This window comes from Danio rerio, chromosome 7 (genome assembly GCF_052040795.2).
Source record: "Danio rerio strain M-AB ecotype USA chromosome 7, GRCz13ab, whole genome shotgun sequence".
NCBI lineage: Eukaryota > Metazoa > Chordata > Actinopteri > Cypriniformes > Danionidae > Danio > Danio rerio.
Window position 1 is genome coordinate 18789169 of NC_141027.1, and position 25507 is coordinate 18814675.

The following is a 25507-nucleotide window of genomic DNA, read 5'->3' on the forward strand; positions in this document are numbered from 1 at the left end:
GGCGCGCGCTCACCTAAAATGCATATGACTGCACATTTAGAGCAGATGACGAAATGCGAAAACGGCTATTTTTGCTCGAGGATGTTATGTTCACCGTGTTTTGTTACATACTGCAGACGAGGCTGACTCCCTCGACACAACATTTGTGCTAAAAATGAATCCTCCTTAAGCTTCTCCCTCAACAATGTGCGTTTTTGACGTGTCACCGCCTTAACCAACAAAAGAAATATGCCAGCGGCCTCAGTCATGTGACGGAAAGGGTGACGCGAGTCACAGCATGACGAATATCAGAGGGATTCACAGTCAGTGATGATATTTAACACAACAAACAGTGAACGCCTTGATGTAATAAACTGTTTTGTAGTTCAGTATTTAATTATTTGGTTTACAATTAAACTAATTTAGTTTTTCCATCCTGCAAGGTTTCATTTTAATGCTTAAAAAGCCAGTTTTTGAAACAAGGTCAGCACCACAGTCGCTGGACAGCTCCTTTGACAATGCGTCAGTTGTTCGTGCCGCGGATGTTCGTGGTCCTTGCTAGAATTAAATTTTCTTAACGCATAATTTTTTATTAATATCATTCTTTTTTTCTCTTGTATGTGCTTATTTGATGCTTTACTTCTCTGTAAAACACTCTTTGTAACAAATTTGTATGATGTTATTGTTACCCTGGCATTAATAAAAAAAAGTGTTCCTTGCTAGAACAATGTCATGTTTTGATTCAGAACTACATATATTTTTTTGCTTGTTAGCTTTATTATGTAAGTTAAGCTAGGCCTGGTCAAAGAATATTAACTTGTACTGCTTACAATTGACGTTATTAAAGACTTTTTAGAGGCAATTTTTTTGTTGTTGTGGTTAAATAAATACATATAAATATACATATTTTGGTGGATTTATGTTACTAAATTTATAAAACGGGGGTGGCATGGTGGCTCAGTGGTTAGCACTGTCAGCAAAATGGTCACTGGTTCGAAAAAAAACTGTAAAAAAACGGTCAAACGAAAATAACAGACAAAAAATAACCATTTAACAAAATTACATGCAAAAACTGTAAAAATACAGAACAGACTTTGATCAAAATTCATTAAATTACAGTTTACTGTTGATAATTTGCATTTAAACTGTGAAGAAAATGGGGGAAATAGTGATTATTGCCATTTTAATAATTATTACTGCAATTACAGATAATTGCTGTCATTTTTACAAATTTTTACTGTAAATATATATTTTTATTGTAATTATATAGATTAATTAATGTGATTCTAATAATTATTACTGTAATTATGCAGGCTATTAATGCAATAATAGAAATGAATTAATGTGATATAATGATTATTACAGTAATTATGCAGGTTATTACTGTGTGTAATTAAAAACATTAATTAATGTAATTATGCAGATTAATTATGCATGAAATCTCTAAATATTCCATAAATTTTTCCACTTTTAACATACATTTAGATAAATAAGTATATATATATTTATATATATATATATATATATATATATATATATATATATATATATATATATATATATAAATTCAATTTCTTTTTTGTGTCTACCAAATTTGACTGAATTTTTGTTTTCCTATTTGTACAGGAAAAATCTGTAAATATTAACGTAAAATTACATGTCACTCTCTAAAAATACAGAAAATTTTCTTTAAAAAATGGAAAAAAAATTTATTCAATTGTATAAAACATTAATTCATTCATTTATTCATTCCTTCATTCATTCATTCATTCATTCTCTTTTTGGCTTAGTCCCCTTATTAATCTAGGGTCACCACCAACCCATCACTGGGAAACATCCATACACTTATTCGCACACATACTGTAAATTACGGATGATTCATCTATAGCGCATGTTTTTGGACTGTGGGGGAAACCGGAGCACCTGGAGGAAACTCACGCCAACACAAAGTCAGCTTATCCTAGAGGTGCAGCCAGAATAGCATAATGGTCAAACATCTATTTAGGGCATGCTTACGTAGTGAATTATAGTAAAATTGCCGTTGTATAACAGGATACATATAATATGTGGTAATAAGCAAAAGTGAACGTTCTGTAAAAACACAAAAACATTAAACAATGCAAACCAAATTTTTGAAGATTGTGAATTTATGTACAGTGCATCCGGAAGTATTTATAGCGCTTTACTTTTTCCACATTTTTATGTTAGAGCCTTATTACAAAATGGATTAAATCTATTTATTTCCTCAAAATTATACACACAATACCCCATAATGACAATGACAATGTGGAAAAAAGATTTGTTGAAATTGTTGCAAATTTATTAATACTAAAAAGCTGAAAAATCACATATACATGTACAGAAGTACGCCGTGATGCTCTAAATTGAGCTCAGCTACATTGTGCTTCCAATGATCATTCTTCAGATGTTACAGCAGCTTAATTGGAGTTCACCTGTGGTTAATTCAGTCGATTAGACATGATTTGAAAAGGCATACACTTGTCTATAGAAGGTCCCAGGGTTGACAGTGCATGTCAAAGCACAACTCAAACATGAAGACAAAGGAATTGTCTTTAGACCTTTGAGACAGGATTGTCTCAAGACACAAGGCTGGGGAAGGTTACAGAAAATGTTCTGCTGCTCTGAAAGTTCCAATGAGCACAGTGGCCTCCATCATCTGTAAGTGGAAGATGTTTAGAAACCCACCAGGACTCTTCCTAAAGTTGGCCAGCCATCTAAGCTGAGTGATCAGGGGAGGGCCTTAGTCAGGGAGGTGATCAATAACCCGATGTTCACTCTGTCTGAGCTCCAGTGTTCTTCTGTGGAGAGAGGAGAACCTTACAGAAGGATAACCATCTGTTCAGCAATCCACCAATCAGGCCTGTATGGTAGAGTGGCCAGACGGAAGATACTCCCTGCCTGGCATTTGCCAACAGGCATCTGAAGGACTGTTATATCAAAATTCTCTGGTCTGAGGAGACTAAAATTAAACTATTTTGAGTGAATACCAGGCGTTAAGTTTGGAGAAAACCAGGCACCGCGCATCACCAGGCTAATACCATCCCTACAGTGAAGCATGGTGATGGCAGCATCATGCTGTGGGGATGTTTTTCAGCAGCAGGAACTGGAAGACTAGTCAGGATAGAGGAAAAGATGAATGCAGCAATGTACAGAGACATCCTGAATGAAAACCTGCTACAGAGCGCTCTTGACCTCAGACTGAGGCGACGGTTCATCTTCCAGCAGGACAATCACCCAAAGCACAGCGCCAAAATATCAATAGAGTGGCTTAACAGCAACTCGGTGAAGGCCCTTGAGTGGCTCAGCCAGAGCACAGACCTAAATCCTATTGAACATCTCTGGAGAGATCTGAAAAATGCTGTACACCGTCACTTCCCATCCAACCTGATAGAACTTGAGAGGCACTGCAAAGAGAAATGGGCAAAAATTCCCAAAGACAGATGTGCCAAGCTTGTGGCATCATATTCAAAAAGACTTGAGGCTGTAATTGCAACAAAGTATTGAGTAAAGGCTGTGAATACTTATTTACATGTGATTTTACTTTTTTTTTTTTTTTTTGAATACATTTGCAACAATTTCAAAAGCAATCCAAAGTCATGAGCTATAGGTGAATTGAATAAACTAAATTGGCTGTAGTGTACGTGAATGGGTGTTTTCCAGTACTGGGTTGACGCAGCTGGAAGGGTATCCGCTGGGTAAAACATATGCTGGATAAGTTGGTAGTTCATTTCACTGTGGTGACACCAAATGAATAAAGGGAACAAGCCAAAGGAAAAGAACTGAATGAATTGCTGTGCTGACAAGAGATTAGGAGGGAACCAGGAACTGAAGATTGTTTTCTTTTGTTTTTGTCTTAAAGTCAGGGTTATTGATTGATCATTCAGCAGGAAAAGGCTAGGTTCAAGATCAATGTTTGTTTCCAAAATTTGTGACAAGATGGTGTAGACGTTAATAAAAATAATTACATTTTAATAATTGACCTTCAACTGTATGTTCTCTAAATTTGGCTCTATTTTTGGACTAATCACCGTCTAATCACTATATACACATATTTTTGCTTCATTAATGAAGTTCATACAGTAGAACAAGGCCTACTGGAGACCTGTGAAGCCTGTCAAATATTTTCAACTAGTATATCATATTGCATTCCTTCAGCAACTGTAAGCTGAATGTGAAGACCACCATAAAGTCTGACTGAGCCCGAAATCTGACCTAGTTTGCGCTACTAAACACTCTTGTTCAACCAAACTCAACACCAGCTACAAGGCAAAGACGCTATGATGAGATATGTTTTATTCATGCATTAAATCTACTGTTTATGTATGTAGCACTTTTGTGAACAAACGCACACGCGCACACAAGTGAACACGTGTGTACAGCAAGCTGCCACAAACAGGGTAATTTTAGTGTGCTATTTAAATGGCTCCTGTCTGCTCGAGTGTGTTCAGATACAGTTACATTCAGTGGCTGTATTAATCCAGCAGGTGTTAAATCATGTCATCTATTAATCATCAGATGGCAGTTCACACAGTTTAGAGCTGATTAGTTGGACGCACCCCGAACACGGCTCACACTCTCAGCCAATTCTGCTTGATTCATTGAAGTGTGCTGGATTGCAATGTCTTCATCTAATGTTAGTCAGAGGCGCATATGGTAAAAAAATAAATACAATACAAATTTATTCTGGCTAAAATATATTTTAACAGGGTTTATACACATTTTTACTACAACAATTCCATGATTTTTCCAGGACAGTCAATTTTTATGACCTTATGTTTCATGTAATGTCTAAGTAAACGTGGTAAATCAAAAGAAAAACAATGAACTTTTAAATTTATTACAGAATATCATAACATGCAACAATCGCAACAATTTATTTTTGTATCTATGTAAAATAGATGATACTTACACAGCAATAATGATGTGAGACAATGTTTTTGGCCAAGAAAAGAAGTAAAAACAACTATCTCTATTCCAGTATACAGATGTTGTCAAACTAATTTTAGATGATGTTGATAGTTTGTTAAACTAGTAATAGTAGGTAAAACTACTTCTGTTATTAAGCCGAGATCACACTGCACTTTTCGCTCCATAGATTTCCAATTATAGCCATGCGAATGCGGCAGACCAGAAATGCAGGCACGTGCGACAAGTTTCGCATTTCACTGCATTTGAAAGTTCAAGCTTGGTGAATTCTTACCTGCGAAATCACATCAGATGATTGCGTGAGACCAATAGAAGATAATTTATAATAAGAAATTGAAAATATAAAGCAATCACTTGTATTAACGTCTAATCATATTGCTTAACCCCGCCCCTTTTCGCAGCACCACACTATAGAATTTAGCAAGCACAAGCTGTGACTGCCGCTTAAGTCACAAAAATATCTGCTAAATGACTGAATGTAAATGTAACTTCCATGACTTTTCCAAAACTTCGTAGGTTTTTCTGGAAAATGCCATGTCAAAATTCCATGACTTTTCCAGGTTTTCCATGACTGTATGAAGCCTGTTTTAAATATTAACTGTATAGGGCTAAAAGAAAACTTTAAATATTAAGAATATTATTAATTTAATCTTCACATACCAAATTATATTTCAGAAAATATTTAAGGGTCAACAAAATACATTGGTTTACCACAAAATACAACTTTAGAATGTGGAGGGATATAAAGCTTACATTATAAAAATAAAAAAATATATTCATTTGCGGCAACACAGTGGCACAGTAGATTGCTGAGAGAAGGTTGCTGGTTGGAGCCTCGGCTGGGTCAGTTGGCATTTCTGTGTGGAGTTTACATATTCTCGCCATGTTCATGTGGGTTTCCCACACAGTCCATGTAGTATAGGTGAACTGGGTACGCTAAAATTATCCATAGTGTATAAGTGTGAATGAAAGTGTATGGGTGTTCCCCAGTGATGTGTTGCAGCTGGAACATATGCTGGATAAGTTAGCGGTTCATTCCTCTGTGGCGACCCCAGATTAATAAAATTACTAAGTCAAAAAGAAAATAAATGAATGAATAATTAATTTGTTAATGTAAGGCTCAATAAAAAAAAAATCTGAAATTGATAAATTCACCTACCAAAATATATTTCAGAATATATTTAAGGGTTAAATTTCTTATTATAAATTATCTTCTATTGGTCTCACGCAATCATCTGATGTGATTTCGCAGGTAAGAATTCACCAAGCTTAAACTTTCAAATGCAGTGAAATGCAAAACTTGTCGCACATGCCTGCATTAGTGCTGTGTAAGCATCATCTATTTTACATAGATATAAAAATAAATTGTTGCAATTTTTGCATGATATTCTGTAATAAATTTAAAAGTTCATTGTTTTTCTTTTGATCTACCACGTATACGTAGACATTACATGAAACATTCATGTCATGTCATTCAGTCATGAAAAATGACTGTCCTGGAAAAATCATGGAATTTTTGTAGTAAAAATGTTTATAAACCCTGTTAAAATATATTTTAGCCAGAATAAATTTGTATTGTATTTATTTTTTTACCAAATGCGTCAGGTGACGCAGTGGCGCAGTAGGTAGTGCTGTCACCTCACAGCAAGAAGGACGCTGGTTTGAGCCTCGGCTGGGTCAGTTGGCGTTTCTGTGTGGAGTTTGCATGTTCCCCCTGCGTTCGCGCGGGTTTCCTCCAGGTGCTCCGGTTTCCCCCACAGTCCAAAGACATGCGGTACAGGTATATTGTGTAAGCTAAATTGTGTGTAGTGCATGTGTGTGAATGAGTGTGTGTGTGGATGTTTCCCAGAGATGGGTTGTGGCTGGAAGGGCATCTGCTACATAAACACGCTGGATATGTTGGCGGTACATTCCGCTGTGGCGACCCCAGATTAATAAATGGACTAAGCCGAAAAGAAAATGAATGAATGAGTTTAAGGGTCAACAAAATTCATTTACAACCTTAGATTGTGGAAAGAAACAAAGCTTGCACTATAAAAATAAATTAATGGATATAAAAAAGAAAAAAGGTGACTCAGTATTTAGCACTGTTGCCTCACAGCAAGAAGGTCACTGGTTTGAATCTCAGCTGGGCCAGTTGGCATATCTGTGTGGAGTTTGCATGTTTGCATGAGTTTCCTCAGGGTGCCACCACAGTTCAAAGACATGTGCTATAGGTGAATTGGGTAAACTGAATTGGCCGTAGTGTATGAATGTGTGTGTGTGTGTGAATTTAAAAATGTATGGGTGTTTCCCAGTACTGGGTTGCAGCTGGAAGGGCATCCACTGTTTAAAACATATGCTGGATTAGTTGGCGCTTCATTCAGCTGTGAAAATAATAGACTATACTGAGGAAAAATGAATGAATAAATGAATGGAAACAAAATCTCTCTCTCTCTCTCTCTCTCTCTCTCTCTCTCTCTCTCTCTCTCTATATATATATATATATATATATATATATATATATACATACATATATATACAATAGTTCTGTCAGAACTATTTGCTATGACAGCACTCGTACAGCCTCCTCATCCTTGTGTATTACTCCGCTCACATAGAGTGTCAGCAAATAAATAAACTCACTACAGTTTGACAAATATTGCAGCTGTGGGACAACATAATAAACTTTTGAGGCTTTTTCGGTGAGAATGTAGTTGTTTAGATTGCAACTATGCAGTTTATTTATAAGGATAGTGCCTATTTTCAATATTTATAATTTTGGAGATACACCGCATTTGTGTTGGCCACTCTTTGTATAGCCCTGATTTACTTTTTGATTGGCCATCTTATTATTTCTTATGAGTCTCGTGTTTTCGTTACTGCAGACTAGTCCAGTAAACAGAAAGAAAGAAGAAATGCACACATGTGTTTAGCGTTTTTACTTATCGCAAACACAACAGGAATCTGGTACTGAAAGAGCGCTGCTTTAGCTTTTTCGAGGTTATTTATTGTAATCTCCTGATTGCAACAGAGAAATACTGGGAAATATCTGTAGACTGATGGCATTTCATGCTGTTCAGCCTTATAATTTTAAAATGTCAGCAAAATCACCTGTTTTGTCATCACTTTAGACACTACGCTAGAGAATCATTCAAACACTGAATTAGCAAGGGTTTTTGCTGTTCTGATGTCAGCTGCAGATGTGAATGAATGATGGAAGAAAGTAGTTCCTCATACAAAAGGATTGTTGAGACTCTTCTCTTCTTTATATACATGATTGCGCCATTGAACTGTTTATTAAACGCAATATCACAAAAGTAGCAGTGCGATATGACTGAATGTCATCACTGGTAAGACACTAGTGGGACAACCCACGCTAACCACCAGTGCTGATACACAGACATGTATTTTATTAATTTATTATTTTTTAATTTAATTATGTTTTTTAAATGTTTTATGTTTTGTAAAATAAATGAAAACTCATAGTAAATATTAAAACATTCTGTGTCTGCAGAAAATAAATGCATGTAAACTTATTCTTAGCTAATATATATCTTTATAAATTGAACTTTTTAAATATGTAAATATGTTTATTTTGCTTACTGTATGTTTGATCTTCCAGTGTCCAGTGTTTGTTTTAGTATACACTGTAAAAAACTGCGGCAAATATTAGTTTTACTGGCAATTTTGGTTGTGGATTTGTAAATTTTGCCAGTGATATTGTAAAAAATGCCAGTAAAATTGTAAAATTTACAAGTGCACTGTAAACTAATGATTACAATTATGCTGTAAAATTACCAACTGGCAACCAAAATTCACAGCATTTTTTTTTTTACAGTACAGCTACAAGGTCATGTTTTAGCATTACCGTGTCCTCGTGGAGCAGTGCTAGGGGTTTATCAGGTGCAGTTCAGTAGCCTGTCATCCGAGATCCAGTATCTGGCTGATAACTGAGTGTTTGACCATCTGTATGCACTCATCCATCATTCAGCTGTAGTGCTGTAAAGTCAGACAGAGCTTTTTTTCCAGTTTGTCCTGCAATCTGAAGTCAATGACAGTGAGAATTAGTAAAGAGTAAAATGTTGAGGCCTTTCTGAGGGTCATATAAACTAATGGTCACTGTTTCTTACTTGATCATTAGCCCTTCTGTGGTAATCGTATATGAAACTTTATTCATTCATTCATTCATTCATTTTCTTGTTGGCTTAGTCCCTTTATTAATCCGGGGTCGCCACAGCGGAATGAACCGCCAACTTATCCAGCTAGTTTTTACGCAGCGGATGCCCTTCCAGCCGCAACCCATCTCTGGGAAACATCCACACACACATTCACACACACACACTCATACATTAAGGACAATTTAGCCTACCCAATTCACCTGTACCACATGCCTTTGGACTGTGGGGGAAACCAGAGCACCCGGAGGAAACCCACGCGAAGGCAGGGAGAATGTGCAAACTCCACACAGAAACGCCAACTGAGCCGAGGTTCAAACCAGTGACCCAGCGACCTTCTTGCTGTGACGCGACAGCACTACCTACTGCGCCACTGCTTCGCCTATATGAAACTTTACTTATTCAAAATTTTTTAGTTCAGGTGGTAATATAATAAGTTGTGTTGATTCAATGGAGTTAACTTGTTATTAAAGGTTCAGCAGCGGAACCACTCCTCACTTTGTCTTCTTAACCAATCACCTACTTCCTGAAACTTATTTAAGGAAGACCAGCCCTCTGGCACTGTTCTTCTCATTCTTTCGAACCCACCCTCTCTCCCTCTATTTCCTCGCTTCCCATTCACAATCCTATAACCCTCTTCACTTCTACATGTAGTTTGAAGCGGAGGGTCCAATCACTCTCCCAAAATATTACAGAGACAGTACACCCACTTCAAGTCTCTGTGCATTATTGTAGGACGCTCGATCAACCCACCACCTACCAGTTCACTGTTTATCCTCTTACTTCCTTTCCCTTTCATCCCACTGTTCTCTTACCATCCCTACAATAAAGTCTAGCTCAAATTGTGGCGTGGTCCAAGCTGGTGAAGCAAATTTTAAAGGGCACCTATGATCAAAATCATCTTTTGCAAGCTGTTTGGACAGAACTGTGTGTGTATATCTGAGTGATATAAACACTAGAAGTCTCTTTTTAAATTTCCTGACGTTAAAATACAGTAGGACCCAAATTGCAGTGATTTTGAGGCCCACTGCAACATAATGTAGGAGTGCTGTTTTCGTCGCCAACCAAATTGACTGACATGTTTCAATAAAATATGTATACACAATCACAGAACATTGTTTTTTGCGAATAAAAAAACATCTGTTACAACTCTTTTTATACGTTTTATAAGTTGAAAATGTTTTTGAAACAGCATGTTTGTAATAAAGACAGTAAAATCACAAATTCTTAACCACTATAATTACCACAGCCGCATGGTGTCAGTAAAAGCGTGTGTGTGTGTGTGTGTACTGCAAAAGACATTTGTTTGAGACTCATCATTTCAGAAAGGCTTGAATAAACTCCACCACAAACACATGAAATAGACTTGCAAAAAAAGCAACGCGCCAACAATGCACCTTAACAAACCTCTTTTCTAGACCACAACACCCATGAGTTCACAAAGTGGCACAAATGGATTTTCTATTTAAACAACGTGGCAGAAAACGTGAAAATTAAGGTTGCGTCGGTCTGAAAATAGCAACACGTCAGGGAAAACAAGTCTTCCTCCTTATTTCGCCGGGTGTATGATAGGGCTTTAAAGTATTTTTTGTTCACATCCTCGGGTACCCATCTATAAATGTACGCCTTGTCCAGGCCAGTTTCATTAGTATCACTTCTGTTGAGCCACATTTCATAAGCAATGTCGGCTTTTAATTCCTTTATTTTCAGTCTATTTTTTATTAATCTTTACTTTTTTAAGTTATTTCAGAGACCATTGTAGTTTTTCTTTCTCAAATGGAAGGGGATATAATTTTTTACAATCATTTCTTTTATAATATTTGATTAGAAATGTTCACCAGTCACCCCAACAACCAAGTTTAAATTTGTCTGCCCCCATTGGCCTTTCTGTCATTGCTCTCCTTCATACAGTATCTATGCAATAGTTCTGAGCAGTGGACTCATCGCACATTCATCCTCCTGCCAGAATGCAGTGGTTGTCTGGAGAACTATATTAAGTCCAGCTTGCAACCGAGACTTTGTTTGCAGCGAAACTCTATTCTACGAGTATCCATACAGAGCGAATACTTTCTGCCACAGAATGTGTCTGGATAGTAAAGTCTGCAGACTGCTCTAGTTCTTAGTGTCACATTTCACAACTTTTTCGTAGCTGAGAGACAAGGCGGTCGTCCTCTATGAATATCTGGAGCTCTCTAAAAATCATTTACGGCATTAAGGGGTTAAAGAAATAGTTCACACAAAAGTGAACATTTCCTGCCCATTTACTTTCTTTCAAATGGTTCTAAATCTTTATAAGTTTCTTTCTTTCTGATGAACACAAAAGAAGATAGTTTCAAAGAATGTTGATAACTACACTGCAAAAAGTGATCACTTCATTAAAAAAGTGACTTTACTTAACAGTAGACTTTACTTTTTTAGAGTTAATCTTTAAGTTGACTTATTTGTATAATTATTAGTGTTAATGTCAAATGAATAATCGTGATTAATTGCATCCAAAATAAAAGATTGAATTAAAACAATGTATGTGTACTCACTGTGTAGATATGTATAAGTCAGAATTATTAGCCCCCTTTTGATTTTTTTTCCTTTTTTTAAATATTTCCCAAATTTTGTTTATCAAAGCAATGAAATGTTTACAGTATGTCTGATAATATTTTTTCTTCTGCTGAAAGTCTTATTTGTTTTATTTCGGCTAGAATAAAAGCAGCTTTTAATTTTTTAAAAGCCATTTTAAGATCAAAATTAGTTTGAGCTATTTTTTTTTTGATAGTCTACTGAACAAACCATCGTTATACAATGACTTGTCTAATTACCCTAACCTGCCTAGTTAAGCTAATTAACCTAGTTAAGCCTTTAAATGTCACTTTAAGCTGTATAGAAGTGTCTTGAAAAATATGTAGTCAAATATTATTTACTGTAATCATGGCAAAGATAAGAAATGAGTTATTAGAAATGAGTTATTAAAACTATTATGATTAGAAATGTGTTGAAAAAATCTTTTGCTCCGTTAAACAGAAATTGGGTAAAAAAATAAACAGGGGCACTAATAATTCAGGGGGGCTGTAAATGCAAGGATAATGATGCATGTAAATGATTAATAGTTTGTCAGCACTAATTATTATGCATATAGTTCACTTACATAAACATTTTAAACCAATGTTTTTTTTTCCATTTTAAAAAATTTCAACTTTTAACTTTAAAATCAACAGGTTTAAATAAAAAAAAAAATCAAATCAAGTTTAATTAAGTTTTTATTTAACTAAGTTTTATTTTAAAAAAAAAAAGTATTACATTCAATTAATCATTTTAAAATAAACAAGTGTAATCATTTTGTTAAAGTAAAGCCAACTATTTGTTTTAAAATCAACAGGTTTAATATTTTTTAAGTATAGTAAACTAATCATAAAACCATTGGCTTAACTCAGGGGTGGGCAAACTCGGTGCTGGAGAGCCGATGTCCCGCACAGTTTAGCTCCAACTTTAATCAAACACACCTGCTTATAGATTTATAGTGATCTTCAAGACACTGATTAGCTTGTTCAGGTGTGTTTGATTAGTGTTGGAGCTAAACTGTGCAGGACACCGGCTCTCCAGGACCGGGTTTGCCCACCCCTGGCTTAACTCACTTTAAGTAAAGTCTGTTAGGTTGATTTGTTTTTTTATAAATACATTAACTAACTATAATTTCATACAATCAACTACAGTAACCATTGTGCTCCATGAGAGAAGAGAGAAACTCAAACAGGTGTGAAACAAGTGAAGGATGAGTAAATAACAAAAAAAAATATTTTATATTTCTTTCAGCCAAAAGTCAGATGTCATGTAAATGTCTGGAAGAAACTTTCAGTTTAAACAAGCTGCTCACTGAAAAAAAAAGATTCGTTGGATTTACACATTTTTTTTGAGGTCAGTGTTTGCAAACTATTTATATGGGCTAAATTTAACCAAACAAATTAAATTTAGCTATATTTAACTTGTTTGTTTAAATTCAGCTCCAAATTGGTTGCAACCACTTACCTTAAAAATGTGTAAATCCAATGCTAAATCCATTTTTTTTTCTTTTCAGTGCACTTTTTTGTCTTAATCATTAGTCTGTTAAACGGACAGCATTAAAAAGCAGATTGAGAATAAAAATAGACCTTGCATTGCTGAGTGTCTGATCTGGCAGGCTGGAGCTGTGGGTGTTCAGACAGATTCAGCGAGCTGTCATCAAAACAACGTGATGGCAGGAAAACTTTCATCTCTGATTCTCAGACATCATTCATACACACCGTCCCTCAACCTTCAGGCATTTCAAGCAGGCTTTAAGAACACAAAACTGTTGCCATGTCCATTTGTTTTATAAAGTCTAAAGCAGTGGAGTAACTAAACATTTTTACCTCACTTCTTGTACTGTACTTAAAGGGACAATTCACCCATCATTTAATTTGTTTTATTTTTGAAATAGGCTACAATTTACTCACACTTAAGTGGTTGTGAATTGTTATGGATCATTCTTTTATGTTCAAAGCACATATATTAAAGAATGTCGGAAAACATCCATTGACCTCCACAAACAGTATTTATCAGTATTGTTATAGATCAATAGCTGTCTTTTCCCAACAATCTTCAGAGTATCTTGTTTTGTGTTCAACTGAAGAAAGAAATTCATACAGGAACCAGGAGAGTGTATGTAAAAAAAGAGGAACTTTAGAAAACTTATACTTTTACTTAATAAAATTCCAAAACAAAATATTGTAGGCCTCTTCTTACTCCACCATGTCAATGTAAAGTAAACTGTTTAAATGTTTACTTTAAAATGTTTAAATGAACTAAATGAAGCAGTAAATTGTCAACTACTAAGAAATGCGATGATGTTGTGAATAATCTAGTCAGTAAACTGTTCCACAATGGCAGTGAACAATTCATTTGTGAATTGGACAGATCCGACTGCATTAGGTCATGAGTTGATCTGTTCAGAGCAAGTCTGCAGTTAACACTCCAATGATTCAAATGACTTGGACGGAGTGAAATGAATAAATGCAACTTTGAGTTTGTTAACAGTCTTCTTGAATCCTACATACACATCGTTGCATCTATTAGTCATTGGATATGTAGTATTTATGTAGTGGCGCACTTGACCACAAGAGGGTAGTCGAGTGCTGATGATTTTATATGTCCACTAAAACCTAAAATAGCCTACTGGATGACTGTCAAATTTGAACTCAACGGTCCTTATTTTATTGCAGACATAGTCTGATCAGTGACCACTATATAGAGAGTTAATGAATATCTTTAAACTGTGAATCATGTGCAGCAACTCTCTGGAAATGAATAGTAAAATGTTTATTTTTTCAAATAAATTAAACTGAAGTTTTGTATAGAGTAAGATTAATCCAACAAGAGCAACCTCTCTCTCTCTCTCTCTCTCTCTATATATATATATATATATATATATATATATATATATATTAAACCACAGGTTGCTCTTGTTGGATAATTCTTACTATATATACAAAACTTCAGTTTAATTTATTTGAAAAATATATATATATTCATTTATTTTCTTTTCGGCTTAGTCCCTTTATTAATCTGGGGTCACCACAGCAGAATGAACCGCCAACTTATCCAGTATGTTTTACGCAGCGGATGTCCTTCCAGCTGCAACCCATCACTGGGAAAATATATTTATTCATTCATTTAGATATTCCACAACTGCTAATATTCATTACATTTACAGACAACTTTTTCAACCTTTATCTCTTTTTTTTTAAACAAATAAGTAGTGTATCTTACCATCTATCTAATGAATGTGAACTAGTCTCCTAAAAATTGTACTGTTAGGCTACCTAATGAATAAGGACTAGTTGCCAATATATAAACACTGTATTAGTACGCTTTTTTTCTCTCCCTCTCCTAATGCTGAATTAATGATGATTGTTGAGTTCACCTTTTGTTCAATATATTATTTTAGTATTGTTTAGAATATAGCCATGAGACCGTAGCATTCACAAAAAAAAAACTCCAGACGCAACTGATAACTGTTACCCTGATAAAGGCAGTTGTTTGCCAAAACGTGTAGGCACAGTAAAGGCTTTTTAATGTTTTTTCCACACTTTTCAAGTGCCTTGGACTGATTTTGCTGTTTAATCTGGTGAATCCCTTACTCAAAGAGCACAACATATTATTTAAGCTACCCCTGGGGACTTTTTGTTGGATTTTAAGTATAAGTACTTATTACAAAACATAATCATTATGTATTATAGTATTACCTGTAGCATGGAAATATACCAGCCCGATCTCATGTGGAAAATGTATCTATTTTATGTATTGTGAGAAATATGGCTGAATGAGTTTGTACAAATTCCTTTAATTAGTATAAACATGTAAACCTATACCCCTTATTGGGGTATGAGGAAATCATACTACAACGAATGAACGAGACCGTAAAATTGAATATGAATTAGCTACTAAATTCAAAATAATGCTACGCACGGGCGAAGTAGGTAGTGCTGTCGCCTCACAGCAAGAAGGTCGTTGGTTCGAGCCTCGGCTGGGTCAGTTGGCGTTTCTGTGTGGAGTTTGAATGTTCTCCCTGTGTTCGCGTGGGTTTCCTCTGGGTGCTCCAGTTTCCCCCACAGTCCAAAGACATGCGGTACAGGTGAATTGGGTAGGCTAAATTGTCCATAGTGTATGAGTGTGTGTGTGAATGAGTGTGTGTATGGATGTTTCCCAGAGATGGGTTGCGGCTGGAAGGGCATCCGCTGTGTAAAAACGTGCTGGATAAGTTGGTGGTTCATTCCGCTGTGGCGACCCCGAATTAATAAAGGGACTAAGCCAAAAAGAAAGAAAGAAAATGAATGAATGAATGAATGAATGAATGAATGAATGAATAATAATGAATTGCTGTGAGATTAAATTTGTTTTGCATACATTTTATGGATTGAATAATAAACAGTTTTCCATACATTACCCCTTAAATATTAAGACCTATCCTTTTGTTAAGTCATGAGTCATGTGGAATACTGTTTCTGGGTCCAAACCGGTACTTATTTCAATTGAGAAAATATTTGTTTATGACCACTTTTTAGTCGTATTACACTGAATTTCATACGAAATCATGGTGTACACAACAGTCTCAAGACACCAATACGGTAACATTTCATAAAAAATGAATCTTTCTGTCCATCTGATATTCTGCATGGATATACGTGTATGTTTTTTAAAAGTATTACAGCCCTCGGTAAATGTTTATTAGTACTAGTACTTTGTTGAACCTCTTATACAGTTTGATAGAGTGCTTTGACCTGGAAGCTGCTTTATGCGACATTAGACTTACCAAGCGGATATATACACTACCTGGTAAAAGTTTTGTCGTCGATCCCAGTTGTATGAACAACAAATAATAACTTGACCTCTTGTTGATTAGTTGGAAAAGTGGCAGAAGGTAGATTTTCCCAATTAATCATCTGTTGAGCTGCATCCCAATCATCACAAATACTGCAGAAGACCTAATGAAACTCGCATGAACCAAAGATTCTCACAGAAATCAGTCGAGTTTGGTGAAGAAAAATCATGGTTTAGGGTTACATTCAGTATGGGGGTGTGCGTATAAAGACATTTGTGCTTCCCATTACATTACAAGCCACAAGAGAGGGCAAATTCTTCAGCAGAATAGCGCTGCTTATCATATTTCAGCCTCCACATCAAAGTTCCTAAAAGCAAAGAAAGTCAAGGTGATCCAGGATTGGCCAGCCTGGTACCAGACATGAAAATTATTGAGCATGTAAGGGGTAAGGTGAAGAAGAAGGGATTGAATTTGAACCCAAAGAATCTTGATGAACTCTGTGAGTCCTGCAAGAACATTTTCTTTGCCATTCCAGATGACTTTATTAATAAGTTATTTGAGTCATTGCAGAGATGTATGGATGCAGTCATCCAAGCTCATGGGAGTCATACGCAATATTAATTATTTTTCATGTTCCATGACTTTGCATTTTATACTGTACATTATTTCTGTTACATGACAAGACTTTTGTCTAAGTAAATTTGGACCTTACCGTCCTAATTAAATAATTAAAAATCAAAGCATGATCATATTTTATTTTGGTAAAATAAGCATAATCTAGAGGCCTTTGCCTTTCATATAAGCCACTTCTGATACCAAATGATCAACTAGAAGTCAAGTTATTATTTGCTGTTGCTGAAACTTGGATAGGCGACAAGACTTTTGTCAGGTAGTGTATTATATAAAGTGATTTGTGTGGCTGTTTCTGTTTACTGAGATAATATGAAGCTAGCAGTGGATTGTTTATTCTCTCAGTGCTGACATGTACAGTATGACGAGAGATTTACAGGGGCAACTGTAAGCCCCCAAAACAAGACCTGTAAACACTTCTCACCTTAAACAGATGAATCCCTTTATAATGACAGTCTCAGACCAAACAAATGCACCAGACACAGAAAACTAGAAAGGGGAAATCAGAAGTCCTCCAGCTGCTCTCGTAGCCTCTGCCCTAAACACCTGAGCTACAATCTCATTCTCTCAGCTTGCACGGAGCCAATATGTCCCTGTCACTCAGAGGAGCAGCCGGTTTGCCCAATCACTGCAGAACTGAGCTAAATCAGCTCTCCTTGCTGATTCTGGCAAATCCTCTGAACTCAAAGAGCAATTCTGGACAATGCGGGCTGCCTAAGCGAAGTGACCTTTTGCAAACATTATGCAAATGTATGTGTGTGCAGTCAAGTCACCTTTATTTCTAGACCTTTTACACTACATTTAATGTCAAAGCAACTTTACATAAACAGGAAACAGGAATAATTGTTGAATCAGTTATGTAAACTGGTTGATGTTGTGCTGTTAAGCAGTTTAAAACAACAGTGTCATTGTTCAGATTTAGTGATTTTAAATTAAGTATGGATTTCTTCAAAAAAGTTCAGACAAAGTCCCTTTTCTTTTCTTTAATTTAATTTTATTTATATTTCCCTTTTCTTTTCCCCATTAGTCCCTTTAAGGCTATTTTTTTGCATTAGACTTTGGCCTTAAATAGTTTTACAAAAGCAATCACAGTACCTCTTAAATAGTATCCTTTATTTAATGTTAGTTATTTAATTTGTGAACAAAAATATTCTATTGTTACTAGTTAATTTCAAGTTTTTGCATTTAAATTATAAGGAGATTTGTCATTTTCATTTTATCAATTATTCAGTTTTGCCTACAACACTGTCATTGTTTTTAAAGCAATTAGTTGACTTTGCAAATAAAAATAAGTAAACTTTAAAACTATTAAGCAAATTAAATATGTAATGTAATTAACAGTTCCAAGTTATAACTGGTTTACTCACTTTTTTAAAGTAAAGTATTATATATTGTATTATATTACATTATATTATTTGTACACTACCTGACAAATGTCTTGTCATTAATCCCAGTTGTAAGAGCAACAAATAACCTGACTTGTAGTTGATCATTTGGAAAATTTGCAGAAGGTAGATTTTTCTGATGAATCATCTGTGACCTATTGGAACCCGCATGGATTCAACTATCTCACAGAAATCAGTCAAGTTTGATGAAGGAAAAATCATGGTTTGGGGAATGTCAACGGCTTGAGGTATCAAGACATTTGTGCTGCCCATTACACTACAAACCACAGTAGAGGGCAAATTCTTCTGTAGGTTAGCGCTCCTCACACTTCAGCCTCCGAATCAAAGTTCCTGAAAGGAAATAAATTCAAGGTGCTCTCGGATTATCCAGTCCAGTCACCAGAAACAAACATTATTGAGCATGTCTGGGGTAAGATGAAGGAGGAGGCGTTGAAGTTGGATCCAAAGAATCTTGATGAACTCTTCTGACACCAAATGATCAACTAGAAGTCAGGATATTATTTGTTGTTCTTAAAAATTGGATAGGCGACAAGACTTTTCAATTAGTTAGCTAGTTGGTCAATTAGTTATTTAGTTAGTTAGTTAATTAGTTCGTTTATTAGTAAATTAGTTTATTAGTTAGTTAGTCAATTAGTTTTTTAGTCAATTAGTTTATTAGTTAGTTGGTTTGTTATTAAGTCAAATAATTAGTTACTTAGTTATTTAGTTAGTTATTTATATATTAATTCAGTTAGTTAGTTAGTTATTTAGTTAGTCTATTAGTTAGCTAGTTAGTTCATTAGTTAATTAGTTTGTTATTTACTTTAAAAATTAGTTATTTAGATATTTAGTCAGTCAGTTATTTAGTTATTTAGTAACTCTTTAGAAAGCACTATAGAAATAAAAATAACTTTCCCTATAAATTACCTTATTCTAAAGCACTTGGCAAAAACACATTATATTTATAGCTGCTGAAAATGATTCTTTTGTGTAACGAGATTGGTTAGACATGCATCCAGTCTACAGATGTCAATGTGTAAATGTAAATTTATTCATTCCAATACTAATCGCAATGATATAAATTTGGACTGTATTCACTTTCTTCTAAAATGGCCAAAGGAACGGGGCTGCTTCCACTTATCTTTTCAGCAGTGATTAATAGAAGCCCCTGAGGTGAATGAACCCAGGCTGAAATACAGTACGTCAATGGTATGAACATAAATCTAATTCAAATCTTCAGAGAACTGTTAAAAAACTGAAAGAATATTAAATGCACCAAAATGCATGTAAAAATGCATGTAATAAACTTTTAACAACAATACAGCAAGTGCACACTGAATTAAATGAGTAGAAAATCAAAATTGTATTTTCTTGTAAAACCTTCTTTGATAATTATATGATCTTATCAAGACTGTAAAAAATATTCGTAAATTTTCCTTTTTCCATGTTTGTAATTTGTCTTTTTATTGAAATATTCACAGCTTAAATAAACAGCCATGTCAAAGTTCAGGACCTAAAAATACAACCCAGGCTCATTCTGAAAACGTACCTCTATATACATTTCTGGAGACTGAAAAATATGTCCCAGGAGCTACGTGTTTTGCAGTTTTTGTTTTCGCGAATCAACCAGAGGCCGCTGTGTATGCTTTTTGAGATCTTAAATTTCTCTCGCGAGTGCCATTCATGCCTGCTGTTCTCACATAAACCCACCAGAGGCCGCGGTCGACTGAATGACTGACCGATCGACTGACCCACCCTCCTCCTTCCCTAAACACAACCAATTATCTTGATTGACCCTTCCACCCACTCTCCTAAACCCAACCAACAATTTTCAAAAGCAATCTAGAAAAAGAAAAGCCCTCGTCTGATTTTGTCAGGTTTTCAGATTTTACCACATTCTCACCCTGCTATTTACTTGTTTATTTTAATTTTGGATTCTGTTTTTGTCCTACCTGCTTACTGGAACCATTCTTCACCGGATTCGAACTCCGTTGTCGTATTCAACTCCTCTCTGCGTCTGAAGTCTGCTGAAGTACAGTTAAAGCTAGATTTATTAGCCTCCTTTTGAATAAAAAAAAAAAAATTCCCAAATGATGTTTAACAGAGCAAGGAAATTTTCACAGTTTGTCTGATAATATTTTTTGTCTTCTGGAGAAAGTCGTATTTGTTGTATTTCGGCAAGAATAAAAGCAGTTTTTAATTTTTTAAAAACAATTTTAAGGTCAAAATGATTAGCCCCTTTAAGCTATATTTTTTTTCGATAGTCTACAGAACAAATTATCGTTATACAACAACTTGCCTAATTACCCTATCCTGCCTAGTTAACCTAATTAATCTAGTTAAGTCTTTAAATGTCACATTAAGCTGTAAAAAATATTATGTACTGTCATCATGGCAAAGATAAAATAAGTCAGTTATTAGAAATGAGTTGTTAAATCTATCATGTTTAGAAATATGTTGGAAAAAAAATCTCTCTGTTAAATAGAAATTGGGGGAAAAAACAAACAGGGGGGCTAATAATTCTGACTTCAACTGTACATGGATAGCTAACAAGACAAACTGGTTACAGCAAAAAAAGTCGTCCATATGGAGTTAAGCGGTGAGGTGGTAAGCGCGAAAAGGGACGGTGTCATACCGCCCCGTAGCTATTGTTTTAAAAATTAAATGCAGTCATACGTACCTCTGGCTACATAATTCTTGATCTCCAGAAACTTATATAGGGCTACATTTTCAGAATGAGCCTGTTGCAACATTACAAACCTTGGCAATTCAAATCATTTACATGCAAGCAGTTGTTAATTTTTTTTTTTAAGTTAGTGCTGTTTGACAAGCTTTTTATTTCAATACTTTAAGCATAGATTTTGTTCTATATTGGTGTTTATGAACAAAAAAACCTTGTAATAAACTGCTTATGTCTTTTTATTTTATTTCTCATACATTATATTGTTTCAAACTACTAAAATGTCAATAAAAGTCTTAGTTAAACTGTAGAGTAGAATTTTCAATATCAAAAGTCAACAGAGCAGAGATCAATAATCGTAAATAAATAGAAAACACTTGTGAATCACAAAATATCGAAACTGTTCATCAAAAGGAAAGTTTTACAGTGTATATAACATACATTTACAACTGCAGAATGCATAAAAATAATTAAAACAGTCTTTTTTTTTTTTTACAGATTTTTTTAAGCATTTTAAAACTACCAAGGGTAAAATACTACCATTTTAAGTTAGCACTCTCTATTTTTAAAATGTCATTTATTTGTAATGACAAAACTGAATTCACAGCATCACCCAGCCTTCAGTTTTATATTGTCTTCCAGAAATTGTTTTAATATTCTGATTAGGAGTTTGTAAAACAGTTCACATTATTATCAATGTTGAATACGTTCTGCTGCTTAATATATTGGTGAAATTCAAATATATCGAAAGTTCAAAAGAATAGTTTAAGCAAATTTTTCGTTTCATGCATCAATTTGCATGCAATTTGCATTATAAAGTACATCTGTTAAATATTGCATAGATGTATTAGTTTATTTGGAAAGAAATCAATATTAGTAACAGTTGTTTCTGTGATGGTTGACATCAGTACTAAGTTATAGGTCAAATTATGGATAAAGATGAAGGTTTCCTCCTTCTATAAATTGCAAACCTAAGCTAGAGTAAAGTGGCATCTCTTATATGACTCAGCTCTTCAGAATAGACCCAATCAGCCTGAGATCAAGACCAATTTTCCACCTTTACACACACTGTTATCTAGTTGCCCCATATTCTTTCTCTGTCACATTCTTTTAAAAATAAGAAAAAGGAAATGTACTCTTAAAAGGTTTTTTTCCAATTGCCAGAGAATAAATGAACAGATTCAATTAGGCCTAGTTAAGCCTTTAAATGTCACTTTAAGGAGAATACTTGAAAATATCTAGCAAAATATTATGTACTGTCATCATGGCAAAGATAAAATAGTCATTAGAAATGAGTTGTTAAAACTATTATGTTTTAAAATGTGCTGAAAAAAAAGTCTCTGTTAAACAAAAAAAATCGGAAAAATATACAGGACAACTAATAATTTAGGAGGGCTAATAATTCTTCAACTGTATGTTTAAATATATTAGTCTTAATTTCATATAAATGTTCATATATGGCCATACATTAGATTTCCATTTGGGCATGCTTTAAAAATGGTCAGACATCCCTCAGTAAAAACATCACTTCCTCTTTACATTATATTTGATCATTTTTAGCCCACTGTGGCACTAACAGCTGTAGGCTGTGGCATCTAAAATGATATATTTTACTACAATGAAGGCAAAAAACTAAACAGCATGTGACAAGAGAAGCAGCCTGTCTGAAAAGAGTATGCAAAATGAACTTGGCTGACCTACTGATTCAAGTGAGAACACTTTACTATCCCATGAGGCCACAGGAGAGGAGATGCGAATGACAGTGAAGAGATTCAACTGATGCTGTATGTCTGAAACACATTCAAAATAACATATCCAAGAGGTTATTTATTTCAGACAAGAGGTGTGCCAACAATATATATTTATTTAACATTTTTATTATTGTACAATTTTAGTCATGACATTGTTTGATAACTTGTTTATTGTGTGTGTTTGTGTGTGTGCGATTTAATTTTGAGGTTCTGTAAAAATGAATCTCCAATTTATTTGAAACAAAGATTTTGGTTTTAAACTAATAGAAGGTTTAGATATTTAAAGTCTGTGTGAAAGCAAATTTTTCGATGCTTACTTTGTTAGCACACATTGTTATTCTTTAGGTGATTTTTTTAAAGGTTTGTTTAAAAGTCTGACAATTCATTTCTTGGTTTGGAGTGGCGGTCCTTCTCTTTTGAAGTCATTTTGACAATTTCAGTCACAATATTCTTAATCACACAACTCTTACTAATGGTTTGCTATGAGGGAATGATGCACAAGGCCTTACCCTCAAATCACCCTAAAAGTGGCATGGCTTAGACTGGAAGTCATCAATCACCTTTTACCAGGTGGAGGAATATTTATCATCTCTAATTGTCACAGATGGGACCCAAAGATGCAAATAAGATACAGTTTATTGTAAAGGATTGGTGTAAACAGAACTCAATGGAGATGCTTTGAAGGATGGATATGGTAGACCAGATGAATTGAAGGAGTTATGAAAGGCAGGCAAACAGTAACAAACTCATGGAATTGACAACAACCAGAGGGGCCAGGAGAAACCACACTATTAAGGAGAGACGTGAGAAATGAGAAGTAAATAAACTTGGAATTTAAGTAAAGACATTGACAGTGAGGCGAGTGCAGTCCTTATTGTTGGCACCAAGGCCGGACTCTGAGCGAGGGACGGTGAGGGACTTTAAACTGTGATCACACTGGACTTTTCTCCCCATAGAGTTTCATTCACACGCATGCGAATGCATCAGACCGGAAACACAAGGTCATGCGTCAAGTTTTGCAGCTTGTTGTGTAGGAAAGTTTAAGCTTGGTGAACTCTGACCTGCGAAATCACATCACTTGACTGCGTGAGACCAATCAAAACATGACCTCTCTGTACAGAAATTTAAAATATGGAGCAATCGCTCCCTTTTTAATGTCTAATCATCTTGTTTAATCCCGCCCCTTTTTGCAGCACCATACGACAGAATTGTACAAGCTCAAACTCAAATGTGAATGCAGCTTGAGGGGAAAACCTGGCCTGGTTGGGACACTAATGTACTCTTAAATGATTTTTTTTTTTTTTTTTAGCAATGCCAGAGAATAAATTAACAGATTGAACTAGAGGTTATTAAAAGAATCATGTTTTTTCATCACAGAACATTTTAACAAGATGCAAACTGCAGCCTTAATTCCAGAAATGTTTCCCATTCATTTTTCTCCACTGGAATTTTAAATAGTCTTTGTCAAGGCATTTTAAGTCTTGAGCCAAACCGAGAAGGAAACTTTGAGAAGGATCATAACAATGCAAAAAAAAAAAAAAAAGAATGAAGAATGAAATTACTTATACAAAGTGATAAAACAACATTTAAAGCACTGTAAATGACACCAAAAAAAAAAAAAAAAAAAAACTAACACAGGCTCATTTTGAAAAAGTACCCCTATATGCATTTCTGGAGATCATAAATTATGTATCCAGAAGTAAGTATGGCTGCATTTAATTTTTAAAATGAAAGCTATGGGGCGATATGACGCTGTTCCTCGCCAGCTGATCACTTACCTCCTTATGGACAGTTTTCCTACAGTTACCAGTTTGTCCAGTAGCTCGAAGCAAAATTTTTTTGTTGTTTAGATATAACCAAAATATTTCGGGAGTCTTGACGTCACTGACCACCCCATTATTTCCTCTAAACCGCAACAAACATTAGTTTGTGCTCGATTTGTGCTTGTTTTTGCCGATAAAACAAACACTGTATCTGTTTTTCTTTATTAGGCAATATCTAAACAATAAAAATAGATACAGTGTTTATTTTAACAGCACAAATTAATGACACCAGTTTGGTGCGATTTAGAGGAAATGGGGTGGAGAGTAACGTTGCGGCTCCTGAAATATTTTGCTTACATCTAAATGAGGAAAACAGATACAGTGTTTGTTTTAAGGCACAAATCAGCACAAATTGAGCACAAATGACCTGTGCTGATTTGAAGTCATGTGAGCAACATGGGGTTGGAAAGTAACATCACACAGTCAATAAAATAATGCTTAATATCTCAGACCCCAAACCAGCACAAACGTTCGATTTTGTGGCACAAATCAGCAAAAACGACATAGTTTGTGCATAGTTTGGGAGATTGTTTGTTTAAATGGGGTGCCATCTTCACAGAGGTAGCCTTCTTTTAACAAATAAAAAATGTTCATGTGGCCCCCTGTATCTAATGCGGTTGATATTTGGCCTTCAAGGCCACAGAAACTGAGAACCTCTACTGTAGTCGCTTTTATGAATCTTGTGCTGGCTACTTCCAGCAGGACAGCCCATTGCTATCCACTAAATTTGATCATTTCATAGTTTATATAATGTGAGATCTTTTTTATGTGAAGCCCATTTTAAAATGCTATAGCTAGTTTAACTTTGATTAAATGCAAACCGTTTCA

General features: G+C 34.9%; 1 long non-coding RNA gene across 2 annotated transcripts in view; it reads right to left on the minus strand.

Annotated features, from left to right (window-relative positions):
• Positions 1 to 8355: 8355 nt before the first annotated feature.
• LOC147835946 (uncharacterized) overlaps positions 8356 to 25507 on the minus strand; it is a 35185-nt gene continuing 18033 nt past the window's right edge. The window contains exons 3-5 of one of the 2 annotated variants that reach the window (XR_015495484.1): positions 22803 to 22895; positions 20378 to 20449; positions 8356 to 8950 (exon numbers count right to left, since the gene is read on the minus strand). This is a non-coding gene — a long non-coding RNA (uncharacterized LOC147835946). The remainder of the gene's footprint in view (positions 8951 to 20377; positions 20450 to 22802; positions 22896 to 25507) is intronic. The other variant, XR_015495483.1, reaches the window with a different exon arrangement.